This window comes from Schistocerca serialis, chromosome 6, assembly GCF_023864345.2.
Source record: "Schistocerca serialis cubense isolate TAMUIC-IGC-003099 chromosome 6, iqSchSeri2.2, whole genome shotgun sequence".
Taxonomy (NCBI): Eukaryota; Metazoa; Arthropoda; class Insecta; order Orthoptera; family Acrididae; genus Schistocerca; species Schistocerca serialis.
Genome location: NC_064643.1, coordinates 743,309,701 through 743,331,388, shown reverse-complemented (window position 1 = coordinate 743,331,388; position 21,688 = coordinate 743,309,701). Strand labels below are relative to the sequence as shown.

Genomic DNA, 21,688 nt, shown 5'->3' with positions numbered 1-21,688 from the left:
AGCTTGAAGGGGGAAACCATATGGTGCTATGGTTGGCCCACTAGATGGCGCTGCCATAGGTCAAACGGATATAAACTGCATTTTTTTAAATAGCAACCCCCATTTTTATTACATATTTGTGTAGTACGTAAAGAAATATGAATGTTTTAGTTGGACCTCTTTTTTCACTTTGTGATAGATGGCACTGTAATAGTCACAAACATATGGCTCACAATTTTAGACGAACAGTTGGTAACAGGTAGGTTTTTTAAATTAAAATACAGGACGTATGTAAGTTTGAACATTTTATTTCGCTTGTTCCAATGTGATACATGTACCTTTGTGAACTTATCATTTCTGAGAATGCATGCTGTTACAGCGTGATTACATATAAATACCACATTAATGCAATAAATGCTCAAAATTATGTCAGTCAACCTCAATACATTTGGCAATACGTTTAACGACATTCCTCTCAACAGCGAGTAGTTCGCCTTCCGTAATGTTCGCACATGCATTGACAATGCGCTGACACATGTTGCCACGCATTGTCGGTGGATCACGATAGCAAATATCCTACAACTTTCCCCACAGAAAGAAATCCGGGGACGTCAGATCCAGTGAACATGCAGGCCATGGTATGGTGCTTCGACGACCAATCCACCTGTCATGAAATATGCTATTCAATACCGCTTCAACCGCATGTGATATGCCGGACATCCATCACGTTGGAAGTACATCGTCATTCTGTCATGCAGTGAAACATCTTGTAATAATATCAGTAGAACATTACGAAGGAAATCAGCGTACATTGCACCATTTAGTTAGCCATCGATAAAATGGGGGCCAGTTCTCCTTCCTCCCATAATGCCACACCATACATTAAGGTCGCTGATGTTCCACTTGTCTCAGCCATCGTGGATTTTCCGTTGCCCAATAGTGCATGTTATGCCGGTTTACGTTACCGCTGTTGGTGAATGAGGCTTCATCGTTAAATAGAAAGCGTGCAAAAAATCTGTCATCGTCCTGTAATTTCTCTTGTGTCCAGTGGCAGAACTGTACACGACATTCAGAGTCGTCGCCACGCGCTTTCTGGTGCATAGAAATATAGTACAGGTGCAATCGATGTTGATGTAGCACTCTCAACACCGATGTTTTTGAGATTCCTGATTCTCGCGCAATTTGTCTGCTACTGATGTGCAGATTAGCCACGACAGCAGCTAAAACACCTACTTGGGCATCATCATTTACTGCAGGTTGTGGTTGACATTTCACATGTGGCTGAACACTTCCTGTTTCCTTAAATAACGTAACTATCCAGCGAATGGTTCAGACTCTTGGATGATGTGGTCTAGGATACTGAGCAGCATACATAGCACATGCCCATTGGGCATTTTGATCACAATAGCCACACATCAACACGATATCAACCTTTTCTGCAATTGGTAATCAGTCCATTTTAACACAGGTAATGTATCACGACGCAAATTCCGTCCGCACTGGCGGAATGTTACGTGATACCACGTACTTATACATTTGTGACTATTACAGTGCCATGTATCACAAAGCGAAAAAAGTGGTCCAACTAAAACAAAACTACATAAATATGTAATAAAAAATGGGGGTTCCTATTTTAAAAATGCTGTTGATATCCGTTTGACCTATGGCAGCGCCATCTAGCGGGCCAACCATAGTGCCATCTGGTTTCCCCTATCAAGCTAGACAAATTTTGTTCTTTGTAGTTTTTTTGTTTGATGTTTATTTCATGAGATATTTGGCCCGGTCACTATCAATGGATCACCCTGTATAGCTGCCAGCTCCCTTTCACACTTTGCACTAATAGCTGATTTGCAGGGAACATGCCTACTGAGGACATCTGACAACAGTGCAATAGCAGGGACCAGAGGCTACCATGCTGATGGTGCAGTACAGAAAATTGACAAAGCATACACCTCTAAGGAAAACATCACAGCTCCGACACAGAACCCTCCTGAGAACCACACCATTGAACCACCAACTGAGTTCCAGTGTTGCATGGCTGTTTTTCCAAAAACTATACCGTAACTGAAATAAACCAGAAATCACTGATACTGAGGCTTGCCCAAACACTATCCTATGTAGCTTCAATTTCTATCTCAGCAGATATTATCCAAACATCTCACTGCTGTCAGTTTTGGGCTGTAACCAAATTTCTGTACCTAGTACTATGTGAGGTTCACTGGTCTCATCGAATGTTTATTCCGTTAGGTCTACAACTTTGCTTGTGCCATTTTCTCTCAAAGTTCAAGGCTTTATTGTGAAAAACATACAAAAAATTCTGATTCAAAGTACTGGCCTTCGCTGGTCACTACTGTCTTCAGGCTTTTGGGCAGCATAAAAATCTGCAGCAGAAGAACTGGTCTTCTTTTGAGGAGATTCATTAATGATACAATTTTACACTTATCCATATTATCAGCAGTGCTGATAAGTGAGGCCATGTGCAATTGATCAAAAAAGTTGGTAGTCAGAGGGACCAATGTCTGTAGAAGACAGTGAGTGGGTTGGAACTTCCCATTTCAGTGTTTACAAGTATGCTCTGATGGCTTTTGAGAAATTGGATCGAGCATTGTCATGCCACAAAAATCACCTTTTCTTGTCTACTTCTGTATTGTGGCCATTTGTCTTTCAATTCTCAGTTCAAGCACATCAATTCATTTCTGTAACAATCTCTGAGATGGTTTCTGTCAGTTTCATTAGCTTAAAAAACATACTATCTTCCATTGCTGATCTTCCATTGCTGTCCTGGTCTTTGACATCAAAATAATCATTATTGAAGTGCAGTAACTATTATCTGCAGTAATAAGTGCTTGCAGTAATAAGTGCCTCACCTTAGGTCTTACCCAGCATTTTATTAGCCTCAGCTGCAGATTTCTTCATGTTAAAGCAGAAAATTAAATTTTTCACTAATGATGAGAATCGGGCCTGTGAGTTAATACATTCAATCGAGAATAACTTTATGACACCATCACAAATTGACTGCTATTTTGTTAGCATTAGGTTTATACACTCATCAACCAGAACATTATGACCACCTACCAAATAGCCGGTATGTCTATCTTTGGCACAGATAACAGCTGTGATTCGTCATGGCACGGAAGCAATGAGGTATTGATAGGTCGCTGGAGGTGCTGGCACAACATCTGCATATACACGTCACCTAATTCCCATAAATTCTGGGGAGGGGGCTAATGAGCTCTGATGCCATGTTCAATCACATCCCAGTTGTTTTCAGTTGGTTTTGGATCTGGCAAGTTGGGAGGGGGGAGCAGCACATCAATTGGAACTCATCACTGAATTCCTTGAACCACTTGGTCACACTCCTGGCCATGACATGGTGCATTATGTTGTTGAAAAATGTCGCTGATGTCAGGAAACATGATCATCATAGAGGGGTGTACATAGTTGACAACCAGTGTACATACTCCTTGGCCATCACAGTGCCTTGCACAAGCTCCACTGGACCCTTGGATGCCCATGTAAATGTTCCCCACAGCATAATGGAATTGTCTTGAGGTTGTGTCTGCACCCGCAGTATGGGTGTCAAGGAGCTAGTCCCCATAAGACGATAAATTCGTGCCCTTACATCGACGTGATGAAGAAGGTATCAGGATTCAGCAGACCATGCAACACTCTGCCACTGTGCTAACATCTAGTGCCAATGATCACATGCCCATTTCAGTCATATTTGCGGATGTGATGGTATTAACATTGGCACACACATGGATCGTGTCGTCGGCTGCAGAGGCCCATTGTTAGGATTGTTCAGTGTGCTGTGTCAGCCACCAGCCTGCACAGCCTACAACATATGACATCCATAATGAGGGGTGGCTCCCCAACCCCATGATGTCTGGAAGTGGTTTCAACTTGTTTTCATCAAGTGTTGAAGACACTCACCACAGCACTCCTCTAATACCTGACAAGTCATGCAATTTCTGAAATGCTTTCTGAAATGCTCTTGCCAAGCATCTGGGCATCACAATTTTTTTTTTTTTTTTTTTTTTTTTTTCATCAGTCTACTGACTGGTTTGATGCAGCCCGCCACGAATTCCTTTTCTGTGCTAACCTCTTCATCTCAGAGTAGCACTTGAACCTCTTCATCTCAGAGTAGCACTTGCAACCTACGTCCTCAATTATTTGCTTGATGTATTCCAATCTCTGTCTTCCTCTACAGTTTTTGCCCTCTGCAGCTCCCTCTAGTACCATGGAAGTCATTCCCTCATATCTTAGCAGATGTCCTATCATCCTGTCCCTTCTCCTTATCAGTGTTTTCCACATATTCCTTTCCTCTCCGATTCTGCATAGAACCTCCTCATTCCTTACCTTATCAGTCCACCTAATTTTCAACATTCGTCTGTAGCACCACATCTCAAATGCTTCGATTCTCTTCTGCTCCGGTTTTCCCACAGTCCATGTTTCACTACCATACAATGCTGTACTCCAGACGTACATCCTCAGAAATTTCTTCCTCAAATTTTAAGGCCGGTATTTGATATTAGTAGACTTCTCTTGGCCAGAAATGCCCTCTTTGCCATAGGGAGTCTGCTTTTGATGTCCTCCTTGCTCTGTCCATCATTGGTTTTTTTACTGCCTAGGTAGCAGAATTCCTTAACTTCACTGGCTTCGTGACCATCAATCCTGATGTTAAGTTTCTCCCTGTTCTCATTTCTACTACTTCTCATTACCTTCGTCTTTCTCCGATTTACTCTCAAACCATACTGTGTACTCATTAGACTGTTCATTCCGTTCAGCAGATCATTTAATTCTTCTTCACTTTCATTCAGGATAGCAATGTCATCAGCAAACCGTATCATTGATATCCTTTCACCTTGTATTTTAATTCCACTCCTGAACCTTTCTTTTATTTCCATTATTGCTTCCTCGATGTACAGATTGAAGAGTAGGGGCGAAAGGCTACAGCCTTGTCTTACACCCTTCTTAATACGAGCGCTTTGTTCTTGATCGTCCACTCTTATTATTCCCTCTTGGTTGTTGTACATATCGTATATGACCCATCTCTCCCTATAGCTTACCCCTACTTTTTTCAGAATCTCGAACAGCTTGCACCATTTTATATTGTCGAATGCTTTTTCCAGGTCGACAAATCCTATGAAAGTGTCTTGATTTTTCTTTAGCCTTGCTTCCATTATTAGCCGTAACGTCAGAATTGCCTCTCTCGTCCCTTTACTTTTCCTAAAGCCAAACTGATCTTCACCTAGCGCATTCTCAATTTTCTTTTCCATTCTTCTGTATATTATTCTTGTAAGCAGCTTCGATGCATGAGCTGTTAAGCTGATTGTGCGATGATTCTCGCACTTGTCAGCTCTTGCCGTCTTTGGAATTGTGTGGATGATGCTTTTCCGAAAGTCAGATGGTATGTCGCCAGACTCATATATTCTACACACCAAGGTGAATAGTCATTTTGTTGCCACTTCCCCCAATGATTTTAGAAATTCTGATGGAATGTTATCTATCCCTTCTGCCTTATTTGACCGTAAGTCCTCCAAAGCTTTTTTAAATTCCGATTCTAATACTGGATCCCCTATCTCTTCTAAATTGACTCTTGTTTCTTCTTCTATCACATCAGACAAATCTTCACCCTCATAGAGGCTTTGAATGTATTCTTTCCACCTGTCTGCTCTCTCCTCTGCATTTAACAGTGGAATTCCCGTTGCACTCTTAATGTTACCACCGTTACTTTTAATTTCGCCAAAGGTTGTTTTGACTTTCCTGTATGCTGAGTCTGTCTTTCCGACAATCATATCTTTCTCGATGTCTTCACATTTTTCCTGCAGCCATTTCGTCTTAGCTTCACTGCACTTCCTATTTATTTCATTCCTCAGCAACTTGTATTTCTGTATTCCTGATTTTCCCGGAACATGTTTGTACTTCCTCCTTTCATCAATCAACTGAAGTATTTCTTCTGTTACCAGCTGCCTTCTTTGTACCTATGTTTTCCTTCCCAACTTCTGTGATGGCCCTTTTTAGAGATGTCCATTCCTCTTCAACTGTACTGCCTACTGCGCTATTCCTTATTGCTGTATCTATAGCGTTAGAGAACTTCAAACATATCTCGTCATTCTTTAGTACTTTCGTATCCCACTTCTTTGCGTATTGATTCTTCCTGACTAATGTCTTGAACTTCAACCTACTCTTCATCACTACTGTATTGTGATCTGAGTCTATATCTGCTCCTGGGTACGCCTTACAGTCCAGTATCTGATTTCGGAATCTCTGTCTGACCATTATGTAATCTAATTGAAATCTTCCCGTATCTCCCGGCCTTTTCCAAGTATACCTCATCCTCTTGTGATTCTTGAACAGGGTATTCACTATTACTAGCTGAAACTTGTTACAGAACTCAGTTAGTCTTTCTCCCCTTTCATTCCTTGTCCCAAGCCCATATTTTCCTGTAACCTTTTCTTCTACTCCTTCCCCTACAACTGCATTCCAGTCGCCCATGACTATTAGATTTTCGTCCCCCTTTACATACTGCATTACCCTTTCAATATTCTCATACACTTTCTCTATCTGTTCATCTTCAGCTTGCGACATCGGCATGTATACCTGAACTATCGTTGTCGGTGTTGGTCTGCTGTCGATTCTGATTAGAACAACTACCCTCAGTCAAACTCAGATAGATCACGTGTTTTCCCCATTCTACACAAGAACAGCACACTCACTGATACTACATGCACCATGCATGTATCTGACCAGCAGTCATTCCCCATAAGGTGATGCTGCTATGGCCTGGATGGGTTTATATCGATAGTAAGTTGATGGTCATGAAGTTCTGGCTGATCAGTGTAAATGTCTAAGCTTATTGTATGACACTTACCACCTACATAACATACCACCTGCATCACCATTTGCCTTTACTGCCATCTATTGCAGAATGATAGGGTAACACTGTAGACTTAATGTTTATTTTTATGTTAATTTTTGTGGCTGTCAAACTATCAGGCTCAAGTGTGAGAGCTTTACATAGAGAACATGCTTTGCTACTAAAGAAACATGACCATGTTCCCTAATACAAAAACACATGTCTTACGCTTTTCAAATACTGAAGTTATTCTGTTAAAAATTGGAAAAATCTCAGTTTGAAATAATAACAGTACAACTTTCTGGCAGATTAAAACTGTGTACCACGAAAGGCAAAGGTCCTGAGTTCGAGTCTCAGTCCGGCACACAGTTTTAATCTGCCAGGAAGTTTCATATCAGCGCACACTCCACTGCAGAGTGAAAATCTCATTCTGAATAACAGTACAAGTCAAATTACTTAGTTTTATTGTCCTTTTGGAGTGTAAGGTTATTTCGTAACAATGCCTAAGCTTATCCAGTCTTGTATTAACAAATGGCTCTGAGCACTATGGGACTTAACTTCTGAGGTCATCAGTCCCCTAGAACTCAGAACTACTTAAACCTAACTAACCTAAGGACATCACACACATCCATGCCCGAGGCAGGATTCGAACCTGCGACCGTAGCGGTCGCGCAGTTCCAGACTGTAGCGCCTAAAACCGCTCAGCCACTCCGGCCGGCTCGTATTAACATTTATGCTTGTTTCACATTCACACTAAAATAAGCATTTCTATAGTCATTGTCCTCTCCCATCCAGTCCCTACTCTGTTCCCATTTCAGCACTACACAGCCCTCATTCCTCCATTGCACCCAGTCTTTTTACACCTCTCCTTTTCCACTATCTCCCCTCCCTCCCCACCTCTCTGCTCCCTCCGTCTAACTTCTTGACTGCACATAGCTGCCCTACACTCTTTCCACCTCGTCCCTCTGCCCTCCCTAACAGCATGTCACTGCCCGCCATGCCTACCCCACTATCCCTCCCCCTCTCTGCCCCAGCCTCCTCCTTAACCCAACCCATTCGCCACTCCCAGTCCCCACACTGCTGCTCGCAGTGTGGCCTCAATTGCCTGAGACTGCAGTCATGTGTATGTGAGTTGCATTTGCGTGAGTTTGTATGTGTGTGTTTGCTGTCTAATTCTGATGAAGTCCTTACTGGCCGATAGCTATATTTCTGACAGTGTTTTTGCTTTTTACAATATTGTTACATTCCATCCTGGATTTTCCATTGTTTGATCATTGCTATGTTGCATTTTCACAGGTAATCACCGATCACAGACACCTTCACATTTAATTCTACTTTCAATATGTTCCTCCTTGACAGTTCATGATTAACTAACACAACACTGCTAGAGCCATAATTCTCATAATTAGTCCCATGCATCTTTCCATGAAAAACCCAAAAACCTACATCTATGTCTACATCTAGATAGATACTCCCCAAGCCACCATAAGGTGCATGGGGTACCCTGTACCACCACTGGTCGTGTCCTTTCCTATTCCACTCACAAATAGAGCAAGGGAAAAACAACTATCTGTATGAGCCCTAATGACCTGTAGCTTATCTTCATGGTCCTTATGTGCAACATATGTTGGTGGCAGTAGAGTCATTTGGCAGTCAGATTCAAATGGCAGTTCTCTAAATTTTCTCAACAGTGTTTCTCAAAAATCATGTCACCTTCCCTTCAGGGACTCCCCAGTTCCTGAATCATCTCCACAACACTGACGTGTAGTTCAAACCTACCAGTAACAAATCTAAGGGCCTGCCTCTGAATTGTTCGATGTCTTCCTTCAATACAACCTGGTACGGATCCCAAACACTTTAGCAGTACTCAAGACTAGGATGCACCAGTGTCCTATATGCCATCTCCTTTACCAGCGAACCACTCTTTCCTAAAATTTTCCCAATAAACTGAAGCTGACCATTCACCTTCCCCACCACTGTTCTCACATGCTCGATCCATTTCATATTGCTTCGCAGTTTCCAGCCCAGATATTTAAATGACTTCGCTGCATCCAGCAGGACATTATTAATGATGTATCCAAACAATACAGGTCTGTTCTTCCTACTCTTCCACATTAACTTACATTTTTCCACATTTATTGCTAGCTGGTGTTCTCTGTCCACCCTGTCCACCAAATCATTTATGTGTATAGAGAACAGCAGTAGTCCTATCACACTTCCATGGGGCACTCCTCATGATACCCTGGTCTTTCACAAACACTCACCATTAACATACTGGGTTCTATTATTAAGAAGTCTTTGAACCACTCACAATCTGTGAACTTATTCTGTACTCTCATGCCTTAGTCAATAGTCTGTATTATTCCATATGCTTGTACCTTCAATAACAATCTGTAATGGGACCCTGTGGAAAATGCTTTCCGGAAATCTAGAAATATGGAATCTGCCTGTTGCCTATCATTCAATGTTTACAGTATATCACGTGAGAAAAAGGGCAAGCTGACTTTTCCGTGAGTGATGCTTTCTAAAACCATGCTGATTCACGCAGATAAACATCTCAGTTTCAAAAAAGTTTATTATATTTGAACTGAGAATATGTTCAAGGATTCTGCAGCAAACTGAATTTAGGGATATTGGTCTGTAATTTTGCAGGCCCATCATTTTACCTTCCTCTGCTAACAGGTTATGAGCCCAAAACAGTAAATCTGTGCAGAACTATGTATGTTTTGTGGGAAGGAAGCTAAATAACTGAACAAGCAGTTCAGGGTATGTGACCACGTTGTGAGTGATGCTCGTTTCGATTCGTGTTTTCTCAAAGTCTTCACTGTTTGAACTCATGGTTTTCAAAAGAAATCAGTTACTGATTTAGTGCCTATAAATCTGGGTTTCCTTAAATGCCCTCAAATGATAGTTTGACCAAAACCACTAATCCAGTGGTAGACAGACTGGCAAATAAGGATGATTACAACACATGGAAGTTTGCAAGAAACTCATTTTAATGTGAGAAAAATTATGGGATTATGCCATTGTTGCAAATAATGCTACAAATGCAGTGAAGGATGATGCTTGACACTTCTTATTTTACACGTGGATAAAAGTATGTGTGCACTTGTGTAAAACTCAACACAGGCAAAGGAAGCTTGAGATATCCTGGAAATTCTGCTTGTCAGTAAGGATAAAACCAGATGTATGAATCACTGGGAATCTCTGTTGGATACCACATTATACAAATTTGTAGGAAATGTTCAGAGTTACATTACTCATATCCTGGACGTAGCCAACAAACAGTAGAACAAGGGCAAACCAGTTATTGGTGGACTAATTGTACTCATGAAGCTTAGTGGTTTACCAAAAGTTTGTCTGCCTTGCCTTGCCTGTACAACAATCAAAAATTTCATGTCAGAAAACATCAAAGTAAAGTTGTTAAATGTAAGTGTGAAAGAAAAAGTTGGACAAAGATGGAAGTGGTAGTGCTTCATTCACAAAGCTCTGTGAGAAATCGCAGCAGGGTTTCTCCAAAGATGTGTGAGAAAAGAAGAAAATAAAATGTTTCAATTGTTGAAAGTACGGTCACTTCAGGTCTGACTGTCACCATAAGCAAGAATCATCAAAGAAGGATTCCAATGCAGCAGACAAATCTTTGTTTTGTGCATTTGGTCCTTGGGTTTCAGGCAGAATGATTGGGTTACTGACTTCAAGAAAAAAAAAATGGCTTCAGGATTTTGTTCCAGAAAACCACAAACAAAATATTGTGATGTGGGCGAGTAATGTTGAATTAGTAAGTGAAGGGACCATCTTGGGTCAGTTGCTTTTTCTTGTGCGCATTAATGACCTCTCATCTGTCACATTGCCAGATGCTAAGTTTGTTTTGTTTGCAGATGATAAAAACATTGCAATAAGTTGCAAGTCAAGTAAAGATTTAGAAATAGCTGCTAATCAAATTTTCACAGACATTAACAAATGGTTGAAGGATAATTCACTGTCATTAAACTTTGAAAAGACCTACTATATACAGTTCAGAACCTGCAAGAGATTTCCCTCCAACATTTGCATAACATATGAAGACACGCATATTGAAGAGGTTAACAGTGTTAAATTTCTGGGATTACGACTCTATAATAAATTCAGTTGGGAAGGGCATACCACAGAATCGCTTCAGTGCATAAACAAGTCTGTATTTGATGTGAGAACGATGTCAGCTGTAGGAGATATAAATATAAAAAAACTTGCATACTTTGGTTACTTTCATCCTATTATGTCATATGGGTTCATATTCTGGGGCAACTCATCATACCAAGCAAAAGTTTTTAGGGTGCAAAAGCATGTGATAAGAATCATTTGTGGTGTAAATTCAAGAACATCTTATAGAAACCTGTTCAAGGAACTTTGTATTCTAACCACTGTGTCTCAATATATTTATTCCTTGATGAAATTTGATGCAAGTAATACACCTCTATTTCCAACCAATGGCTCCATACATAGTATCAATACTAGGAATAAAAACAATTTACATAAAGACCCAAAATCACTTACCTTGGTCCAAAAAGGGGTCCAATATTCAGGAACACACATTTTCAATAAATTGCCAGCAACCATTAGAAACTTTGTTTCAGATAAAGCATGGTTTAAACAGGGTTTGAAAGTCTTTTTGATAGGCAACCCCTCCTACTCCATAGGTGAGTATCTTAACAGAGACTGTTAAGCCAGTTTAAGTAAAAATGTCAGTTAGATTTCAGTTCTGACAATACTTGGTCACAACAGTCAAGATTAGGTATTTTGAGTATGATAAATTTATTAATAGTGCATAACAGTGTTTCATTCTTACAGAGTGTTAATTCTGTAAATATTAGCTGCTCCAGTTTAGTGCAGTGTACTAACATATTTCGATTATCTCCTGATAAATGATCAGGGTAGTAAGTATTATAGCCAAATGTTTTATGTTATATTTTCTGACATATTCCACTCCCATGAGAATCATCTCATTATTTGGGTCTATGGAATGAAAACTGAATCTAATCTAATCTAAGTGACGGCTGCAGTCATGACCAGCCTCTGTGATTATGGCCTTATTACTATACCGTTTCATGAGGTGACTTATGACAGCTCTGTTGTCAGGCTTGCAATCACTTTTTATTTAATCTATGAGGTCATTCAACAAGAACTGACCATCTTCCCTGTCTTAAGCAATGTATTTATAAATATATTCCATGCATTCTGCAATGTTTGTTGGCTCTGAATAGTTTCTTTTCAATCTAACAGTTGTTGGCATGCTGTACAACTTTTTGTGACATGCAGAGTGTTATGTGGAATCAGCAGTGACTAGGTCATCAAATTGATGATTTGCCACTTCAAAAATCGTTTCCTTTGCACCCAATGTTTGCACTTTGTACATGCTATTCCTTCATGATTGAGCAGTTTCTTTTGATGATTGATACATGCCTCCATCATATTGTCTCCAAAGAGGAAGCAAAGATTTGGAGGTCCATGAATGCCCTTGATAATCTTGAAATGGTGGCTCAGGAAGTGTATCACCACAACGACAATAGTCGCTGCATTACTTTGAACTGTGTATCTCCTCCTGCACATGAACTTTGTCTAACACTTGTAAAAACTGTTGATTCTTCTTAAGGCCACACATCACACTCACTTCAATTAGCAAAAGCACACCACGTTTCTCAGTTTTTTTACTTTCCCGTCCTCAAGTGCTCTTTGACACATAAAACAAAAACCTGATGCAATAGACATTTTACGTAACACACTGAAAAATGTTTTTCAAATGTGTGTGAAATCTTATGTGACTTAACTGCTATGGTCATCAGTCCCTAAGCTTACACACTACTTAACCTACATTATCCTAAGGACAAAGCACAGTCCATGACTGCAGCACTTAGACTGGTAACATGCTGAGAAACTCATGGAGCAGAGAACCGAATTATACTGTAAAGTTAACTGGGCGAGGGAATTGGCAACAGAACTTTAATAAGGAACTTATTGTTGCAATAAATAGGGCAGCATTACAACAACATAAAGAAGCGATGACTTACTTTGTTTGTCCATATTTAGGTAGGTGCACTAGAATTTTCACTTGTTATCATTATCATCATCATCATCATCATTTAAGACTGATTATGCCTTTCAGCGTTCAGTCTGGAGCATAGCCCCCCTTATAAAATTCCTCCATGATCCCCTATTCAGTGCTAACATTGGTGCCTCTTCTGATGTTAAACCTATTACTTCAAAATCATTCTTAACCGAATCCAGGTACCTTCTCCTTGGTCTGCCCCGACTCCTCCTACCCTCTACTGCTGAACCCATGAGTCTCTTGGGTAACCTTGCTTCTCCCATGCATGTAACATGACCCCACCATCTAAGCCTGTTCGCCCTGACTGCTACATCTATAGAGTTCATTCCCAGTTTTTCTTTGATTTCCTCATTGTGGACACCCGCCTGCCATTGTTCCCATCTACTAGTACCTGCAATCATCCTAGCTACTTTCATATCCGTAACCTCAACGTTATTGATAAGGTAACCTGAATCCACCTAGCTTTTGCTCCCATACAACAAAGTTGGTTGAAAGATTGCACGGTGCACAGATAACTTAGTCTTGGTACTGACTTCCTTCTTGCAGAAGAGAGTAGATCGTAGCTGAGCACTCACTGCATTAGCCTTGCTACACCTTGCTTCCAGTTCTTTCACTATGTTGCCATCCTGTGAGAATATGCATCCTAAGTACTTGAAACCGTCCACCTGTTCTAACTTTGTTCCTCCTATTTGGCACTCAATCCGTTTATATTTCTTTCCCACTGACATTACTTTCGTTTTGGAGATGCTAATCTTCATACCATAGTCCTTACATTTCTGATCTAGCTCTGAAATATTACTTTGCAAACTTTCAATCGAATCTGCCATCACAACTAAGTCATCCGCATATGCAAGACTGCTTATTTTGTGTTCACATATCTTAATCTCACCCAGCCAGTCTATTGTTTTCAACATATGATCCATATATAATATGAACAACAGTGGAGACAGGTTGCAGCCTTGTCTTACCCCTGAAACTACTCTGAACCATGAACTCAGTTTACCGTCAACTCTAACTGCTGCCTGACTATCCATGTAAAGACCTTTAATTGCTTGCAAAAGTTTGCCTCCTATTCCATAATCTCGTAGAACAGACAATAACTTTCTCCTAGGAACCCGGTCATATGCCTTTTCTAGATCTATAAAGCATAGATACAATTCCCTGTTCCACTCATAACACTTCTTCATTATTTGTCGTAAGCTAAAGATCTGGTCCTGACAACCTCTAAGAGGCCTAAACCCACACTGATTTTCATCCAATTTGTCCTCAACTAATACTCGCACTTTCCTTTCAACAATACCTGAGAAGATTTTACCCACAACGCTGACTAAAGAGATACCTCTGTAGTTGTTACAATCTTTTCAGTTGTTATAATACCAGTAATTCGTGTAAACGTACAACCCAACCTTTAAACACAATGCTATGCATTTTGCTTTCGTTGAATGGCCGCAATTTGTTATTAGATGTCTTTAGGCCCATTATTTCATAAATTCAGTTTTCTGACATTGTGTTTTTGTACAATTTCAAGAGAACTACTGGGCCTGGAGACTTCACTTTGAGCTTAAATTAAAGCTAATAAAATTTACAACAACTTCAGTTACACTGGCCAAAAAGAATCACAACACCAAGAACGAGTTGTGTGACATAAACTGAATTTGCTAGCATGTTTCTACATGTGGAAGATGTATTCATATTTCAGGCCAGTCGCATAAGAGTGGCGCTAGTGGCCACCACTACGACGAATGATTTTTTTTTTCTTTTTTCTTTATTGAATTTCGATTCCCCCCTAAGGGAGCGAGCTGGCAGCAGCTTAGTATGCCACTCTTCAGCCTATAGACTTTGTTTTAAAAAAAGGAGAAGATAATATATAATAAAAAACAGGCGACAAAAACGGAGACAAAGGGTAACATGGTGAAAAAAAAAATCGTGGAACTTAAAACATAGAACAAAGGGATGATGATGCTAATAAAATACATAGGAAGCAGACAGGGAAAATAATAGACAGACAATTAAAACACACGGTGACAGTCTGGTTTCTGTTCGCAAAAGACATAAAATCACACCCAGCGACAGCATAGTTTCTGTTCGCAACACAGGAAAAGTTGAAACAACACTGAACAGTCACTGGAACACTGCACTAAAATATGACATACCACAGCCGAGAGCAGGGGGGAGGGGGGGGGGGGGCGGGGGGAACTGGCCAGAGAATGGGAAAATAAAAAAGGGGGGGAAAGTGAGGAAAAGCGAAGGGGGGGGGGGGGAGGAGCCAATGGAGAATGAGGACCCATAAGAGGGGTGGGGGGTGCTGGGCAGACGCAACAGGGAGTGGGGAAGGCAGAGGAGGGGAATACAAAGGATTCGCGGAGGGAGAAGGGAGGTAGGGAGAGGTTAGGTGGGAAGAAACACGGGATTGAAGGGGGGAAAGAGGGAGCCCAGGGAAAGGACAGAGGAAAGGAGGGGGGGGGGGGGGTGAGGATCAGAGTTGATAGGAGGGATAAATGGAGGGAGAGAGGGCATCATCCGGGAGGGGGAGCCGATGGAAGCCACCTTGGGAAAGGAGATGAAGGGTGTAGAGATGGAGGGTAGGGGGGACACAACAGTGAAGGCTTGGCAGGGGGCAGGGATGGGAGAGGAGTGGAGCAACCAGGGGGGTGAGGGGGATGAAGGCTGCAGGAGGTGTAGAGTATGTGGATATGTTCGAGGAATGGGAGCAGATGGGGGAAAGGAATGAGGTCATAGAGGATCCGCATGGGGGACGGGAGGCGTATACGGAAGGCGAGGCGGAGTGCATGATGCTCAAGGATCTGTGGAGGGACTTCCCACCTAACCTCTCCCTACCTCCCTTCTCCCCCCGCGAATCCTTTGGCGGGGGGGGGGGGGGGGGGCATATATCCAGGCGGGACTGGCATAACAAAGGATGGGACGGAATAAGGATTTGTAGGTGTGGAGGATGGTAGAGGGGTGCAACCCCCATGTCCGACCAGAGAGTAGTTTGAGGAGTCGGAGACGGTTGTGGGCTTTGGATTGGATGGAGCGGAGATGTGGGATCCAGGTGAGGTGATGGTCAATGGTGAGGCCAAGCTAGGTGAGGGTGAGGCAGACAGGACAGGCGCAGACGTTAAGGGAGAAAATCCAGGAGCCGGAAGGAGCGAGTGGTACGACCTATGATGCCTTGGAAGGATTGATTTTCAGGAGCCACTGGTTACACCAAGCGGCAAAAAGGTCAAGGTGATTCTGAAGAAGGTTTTGGGACTGTTGGAAGGTAGGAGCGAGGGCGAGGAATACGGTGTCATTGGCATATTGCAAGAGGTGTGCTGGAGTGGGGGGAGGGGGGGGCATATCTGCCGTGTACAGGAGGTAGAGGAGAGGGGAAAGGACAGAGCGCTGGGTCACACCTGCAGAGGGGTAGAAGGTGTGGGAATTGGCATTATGGATGGTAACATAGGAGGGGCGGCGGGAAAGGAAGGAGGCCATCAGACGGATGTAGTTGACAGGAAGGGCGTGGGGTTGGAACTTAAACAGGAGACCGGGATGCCAGACGTGGTCGTAGGCCTTTTCGAGGTCGAGGGAGACAAAAATGGCGGAGCGACGTGAGTTAAGCTGGAGGGAGAGGAGATGAGTGCGGTGGAGGAGTTGGTCATCAGCAATGAAGGGAGGTCGAAAGCCACATTGGGTGTCGGGGAGGAGGTGGTTTTGGTGGAGGTGGTGGTGGATGCGCCGGATAAGGATGGAACGATGAATCAAATCAGGTTTGCTTTAAACGTGGTCGCGAGCATTAGTTACACATGAGATTGGACGTGATGACCTGATGTTAGTTAACAATGCCTTTAAGGTAACATAGACGCCATTATCAACAACTCATTCCGTCACTGAGTTTGAATGAGGTTGTGTAACAGGGCTATGAGAAGCTGACTTTCTGCAAAACTGCAGAAAGACTTTGCAGGAATGTTGCTCCTCTAAATGACTACTGGCAGTGGTGGTCGCGAGAATTTAAGGTCGTAAGAAGACAGGGCTCAAGACGGCTATGTGACGCAACTGACAGTGAAGAAAATTGTGTTCGGCATATGGCTGTGAAGCATCGTACTGCATCTGCAGGTGCTATGTGAGCAGGAATTGGCACCACAGTGACACAACGAACTGTTACAAATAGCGTACTTCAAGGACACCTCCGAGCCAGACGCCCTGCACTCTGCATTCCACTGATCCCTAACAACCGCCATTTGCGACATCAGTTGTGTCTAGCAAGAGCTCATTGGAGGGCACGGAGGAGGTCCGTTGGGTTTCCTGATGAGAACTGGTTCTGTGTCGGTGCCAGTGATTGCCGTGTGTTGTTTAGAAAGCGGCCAGCAGAGCGCCTGAAACCAACCTGTCTGTATGCTAGACACATCTGAAGTTATGTTTTGGGGTGCGGTTTCATATGACAGCAGGAGCACTCATGTGGTTATCTCATGCACAGTGATTGCAAATTTGTACGTCAGTCTGGTGATCCGACCTGTAGTGTTGCTACTCATAAACCGCATTCCGTGTTTTCCATCAACATAATGCTCGCCCCTATACTGCTGTTGTGATCCAACATGCTCTACAGAGTACGACATGCTGCTTTGGCCTAGTCAATCACTAGACCTGTCTCCGATCAAGAGCATACAGTGAGGTGACAAAAGTCATGGGATAGCAATATGCACGTGTAGAGATGGTGGTAGTATAGTTTACGTAAGGCAGAAAAGGAGAGTTATTGCCAGAGCTGTCATCACGGTGTTAAAGGTAACAGCCTTAAGCTATTAAGATCATATTTACAAAACCGTAAGCAAGCCGTCTGTGTTGGGAAAGAAATGTCCAGTATAGAACAAGTTGAGGTAGGTGTTCCACATGGATCCGTGCTGGGCCCTTTCCTTTTCCTAATAATGATAAATGACCTGCCATCATTTATCAAATCCAGAGCAGTACTCTATGGTGATGATACAACATCTCTGAACAGCAGTAATGATCTTAATAGCCTTAAAACGTGTTACAGAGACAATTGAGCAAGCTTCACTCTGGTTTAAAGCAAATGGGTTCTCGCTTAATGAAAGCAAAACCCAGCAGATGGTATTTAGTTTAAAAGACAAGTTTCCATCAGGTGATCCTAGTTGTGTTAAATTTTTGGGGGTATATTTGGATGATAAACTTTCTTGGAATCCACATATTAAGTATATTAGCGGTAAATTGTCTAGGGTAATCTATTTGTTAAGGCGATTAATGCACTGTGTACCTAAAAATTATGTTAGAGTATCTTACTACTCATTTTTCCAAAGCATCATATCCTATGGCATTATTTTATGGGGAAACTCCACTTGTGTGCATGATATACTATTGCTGCAAAAGAAAGCTATTAGGATAATTACAGGCTCACCATACAAGGCTCATTGTAAACCTTTGTTTACTCAACAAAAAATCATGACAGTAATAAACCTATATATTTATTATGTTTTAATCTACACAAAAAAGAACTTACGTAAAGTAAAACGCAGGGCAAATATACATTGTTACAGCACTAGGACAAACAGTTCTATCTATACGCCCTACCACAGACTGTCAAAATCAGTTAACAGTTATGAACTTATGGGCCACAAATTATTTAACAAACTTCCACAAGGTATACAAAATTTACCAGAGCAATAATACAAACAAACACTTTATGACTGGTTAGTTGTAAACCCATTCTACAATGTAAAGGATTTCATGACCTGTGATATTAAACTGTAAAGTTCTTAACAATTCTGTCCTTCTATAGCACGTACTGTACTGTATTGTATTATATGTATGACTTTGTCTATTGCTGCAATGGCTTTAAGACAATAAAATTATTATTATTATTATCATCTGCACTCAGGTGGTTAATGTGAAAACGTTTCTGACATGATTATGGGTGTACGACAAGAATTAAAAGACTCTGAATACGGAATGGTAGTTGTAGCTAGGCGCACGGGGCAGTCCGCTTCGGAAATCGTTAGGGAATTCACTATATCGAGATGCAGAGTATCAATAGTGTGCCATGAATACCAGATTTTAGGCATTACCTCTTACAGACAATGCAGTGACGACAGTCTTCACTTAAAAACCAAGTGCAGTGGCGGTCGGATAGGGTTGTCAGTGCTAACAGACAAGCAACACTGCGTGACGTAACTGCAGAAATCATATGGGACGTATGACGAATGTATCAATTATGACAGTGCAGAGAAATTTGGCCTTAATGGGCTATGGCAGCAGATGACCAACATGGGTGCCTTTGCTAACAACTCGATTAGATTAGATTAGATTAGTTTTTCGTTCCATAGACCCGTGCTGAGGAGATCCTCATGGATGTGGAACATGTCAATTTTTTTTAAATATAAAAAGCTGAAATAACAATGCTAATAGTATGAATATATATACAAAACATCATTTGTTTCTATTAAAAAGTTCGTCAATGGAGTAGAATAGTATGAATATATATACAATACATCATTTGTTTCTATTAAAAAATTGGTCAATGGAGTAGAAGGAGTTGGCCACTAGTAAGTCTTACAGGCTCCTTTTAAACTGATCTTTATTTGTAACTGAATTTTTTATGTTTGCTGGCATATTATTGAAGACGAGTGTTCCTGAGTAGTGGACCCCTTTTTGAACTAAAGTAAGTGCTTTTTAAGTCCTTGTGCAGATCATTTTTGTTCCTGGTATTGTATGTATGAACTGAGCTGTTTGTTGGAAAAATATATATATTATGCAGGACAAATTTCATTGAGGAGTAAATATACTGAGAGGCAGTAGTTAGTATACACAGTTCTTTGAAGAGGTTTCTACAGGACATCTGCGAATTTACTCCACAAATAATATGTATTACACGCGTTTGACTTGAACAGCTACCCCAAAATATTATACCATATGACATTATGGAATGAAAGTAGGCAAAGTATGCAAGCTTTTTCATTTTTATGTCGCCTATGTCTGCTAACACTTGAATTGCAAATACAGATTTGTTAAGGCGTTTCTGCAGTTCTGTAGTGTGCTCCTCCCAACTGAATTTATTATCAAGTTGCAATCCCAGGAATTTAAGACTGTCAACCTCTTCTATCTGCGCTTCCTCATACTTTATGCATATGCAGGGTGGAAACCTCTGCAGCACTTCTACTGGGCTTGTGACCACATCATTTGGGCCTTGCAGTTAGCAAACCGTGGTCTAGTCAGATGAGTCTCGACTTCAGTTGGTGAGCGGTGTTGGTAGAGTTCGAGCACGGTACTAAGCCATGGACCCAAGTTGTCAACAAGGCAGTGTGCAAGCTCCATAATGGTGAGGGCTGTGTTTACATGGAATGGACTGTGTTGTCTGGTCCAACTGAACCGATCATTGACTGGAAATGGTTATGTTCCGATATTTTGAGAAAATTTGCAGCCATTCCACGATGCAATTTTTGTGGGTGACAGTGTGCTATGTCACCGGGCCACAAAGGTCGCAGTTGGTTTGAAGAACATTCTGGACAATTCGAGCAAATGATTTGGCCAACCAGATCACCCTACATAACTCCCATCAAAGATTTATGGGACGTATTTGAGAGATCCATTCATGCACAAAATTCTGCACCGGCAACACTTTCGCAATCGTGGACGGGTACAGAGGCAGCGTGGTTCAGCATTTCTGAAGAGGATTTCCAGTGACTTGTTGAGTCCATGCCACGTTGAGTTGCTTTACTACGCTGGGGAAAAGGAGGTCCAGACACGAATTTAGGAGGTATCCCATGACTTTTATCGTCGGACGACAATTCCGGTGTCATCCACAAACATTAACCGTCCCTGTACTGACCGACCAAGTGCAACAGCCATAGAACTCCACACCATAAACTGACCTCAGACACCTGTACAACAATGCATACAAGTTTGCATGCTTGCATTCAACATTCTGGCGGTTACACTGGCTATTGTGTATTGGACTTGTTGAGTCCATGCCACATTGAGTTGTTTTACTACGCTGGGGAAAAGGAGGTCCAGACACGAATTTAGGAGGTATCCCATGACTTTTATCATCGGACGACAATTCCAGTGTCATCCACAAACATTAACCGTCCCTGTACTGACCGACCAAGTGCAACAGCCATAGAACTCCATACCACAAACTGACCTCAGACACCTGTACAACAATGCATACAAGTTTGAATGCTTGCATTCAACATTCTGGCGGTTACACTGGCTGTTGTGTATCAGCATTTCACGTTTGCAATAGCTTCTCTCAAGCTTACATTAAATTGTGATCTTGCTGTGTTAATCACTCAAATATTTTACCTTGACGAACGTACTCCCGAAATTTCTTTACATTAGTGATGTATTGGCGCAGCGGTTTTTTTCTCGCAGGATGAGCAGTTATGCCGATGTTCAGGTAGAAACTAGAGCAAAATTTAACATTTTCATTGTTGATAAAAAATGGCCAATATTTGAAGTTTCATATGTTGGAAACTACTGATCGTATAGAGCTGCAACTGTACTTAAACTGTTGCACATTTAATGTACTTCAAAGACAGCTATCGGAAAACCCAAAGTTTATGAGTTATAAGGTAACAACTAAAAAAAAGAACCGCAGTTTTTCGCGTATTACGCAGGAAGCACAGGTTTTTTCGATGCTTGGATTCTTACTTAATATAACTGATCCCAATAATCTACCAAAAAATCAGAACTACATCCTGCTTTGCTATTTTAGCCTTTTTTGTGTACGTTTTGACTGGCGTATGTAATAAATTTTGGGATCTGTGGCATTCCTCAAT

At 41.6% G+C, this 21,688-nt stretch overlaps 1 protein-coding gene across 1 annotated transcript in view; it reads right to left on the bottom strand.

Annotated features, from left to right (window-relative positions):
- Positions 1 to 21,688, bottom strand: part of LOC126483893 (uncharacterized) — a 168,628-nt gene that overhangs the window by 141,866 nt on the left and 5,074 nt on the right. The window lies entirely within an intron of this gene.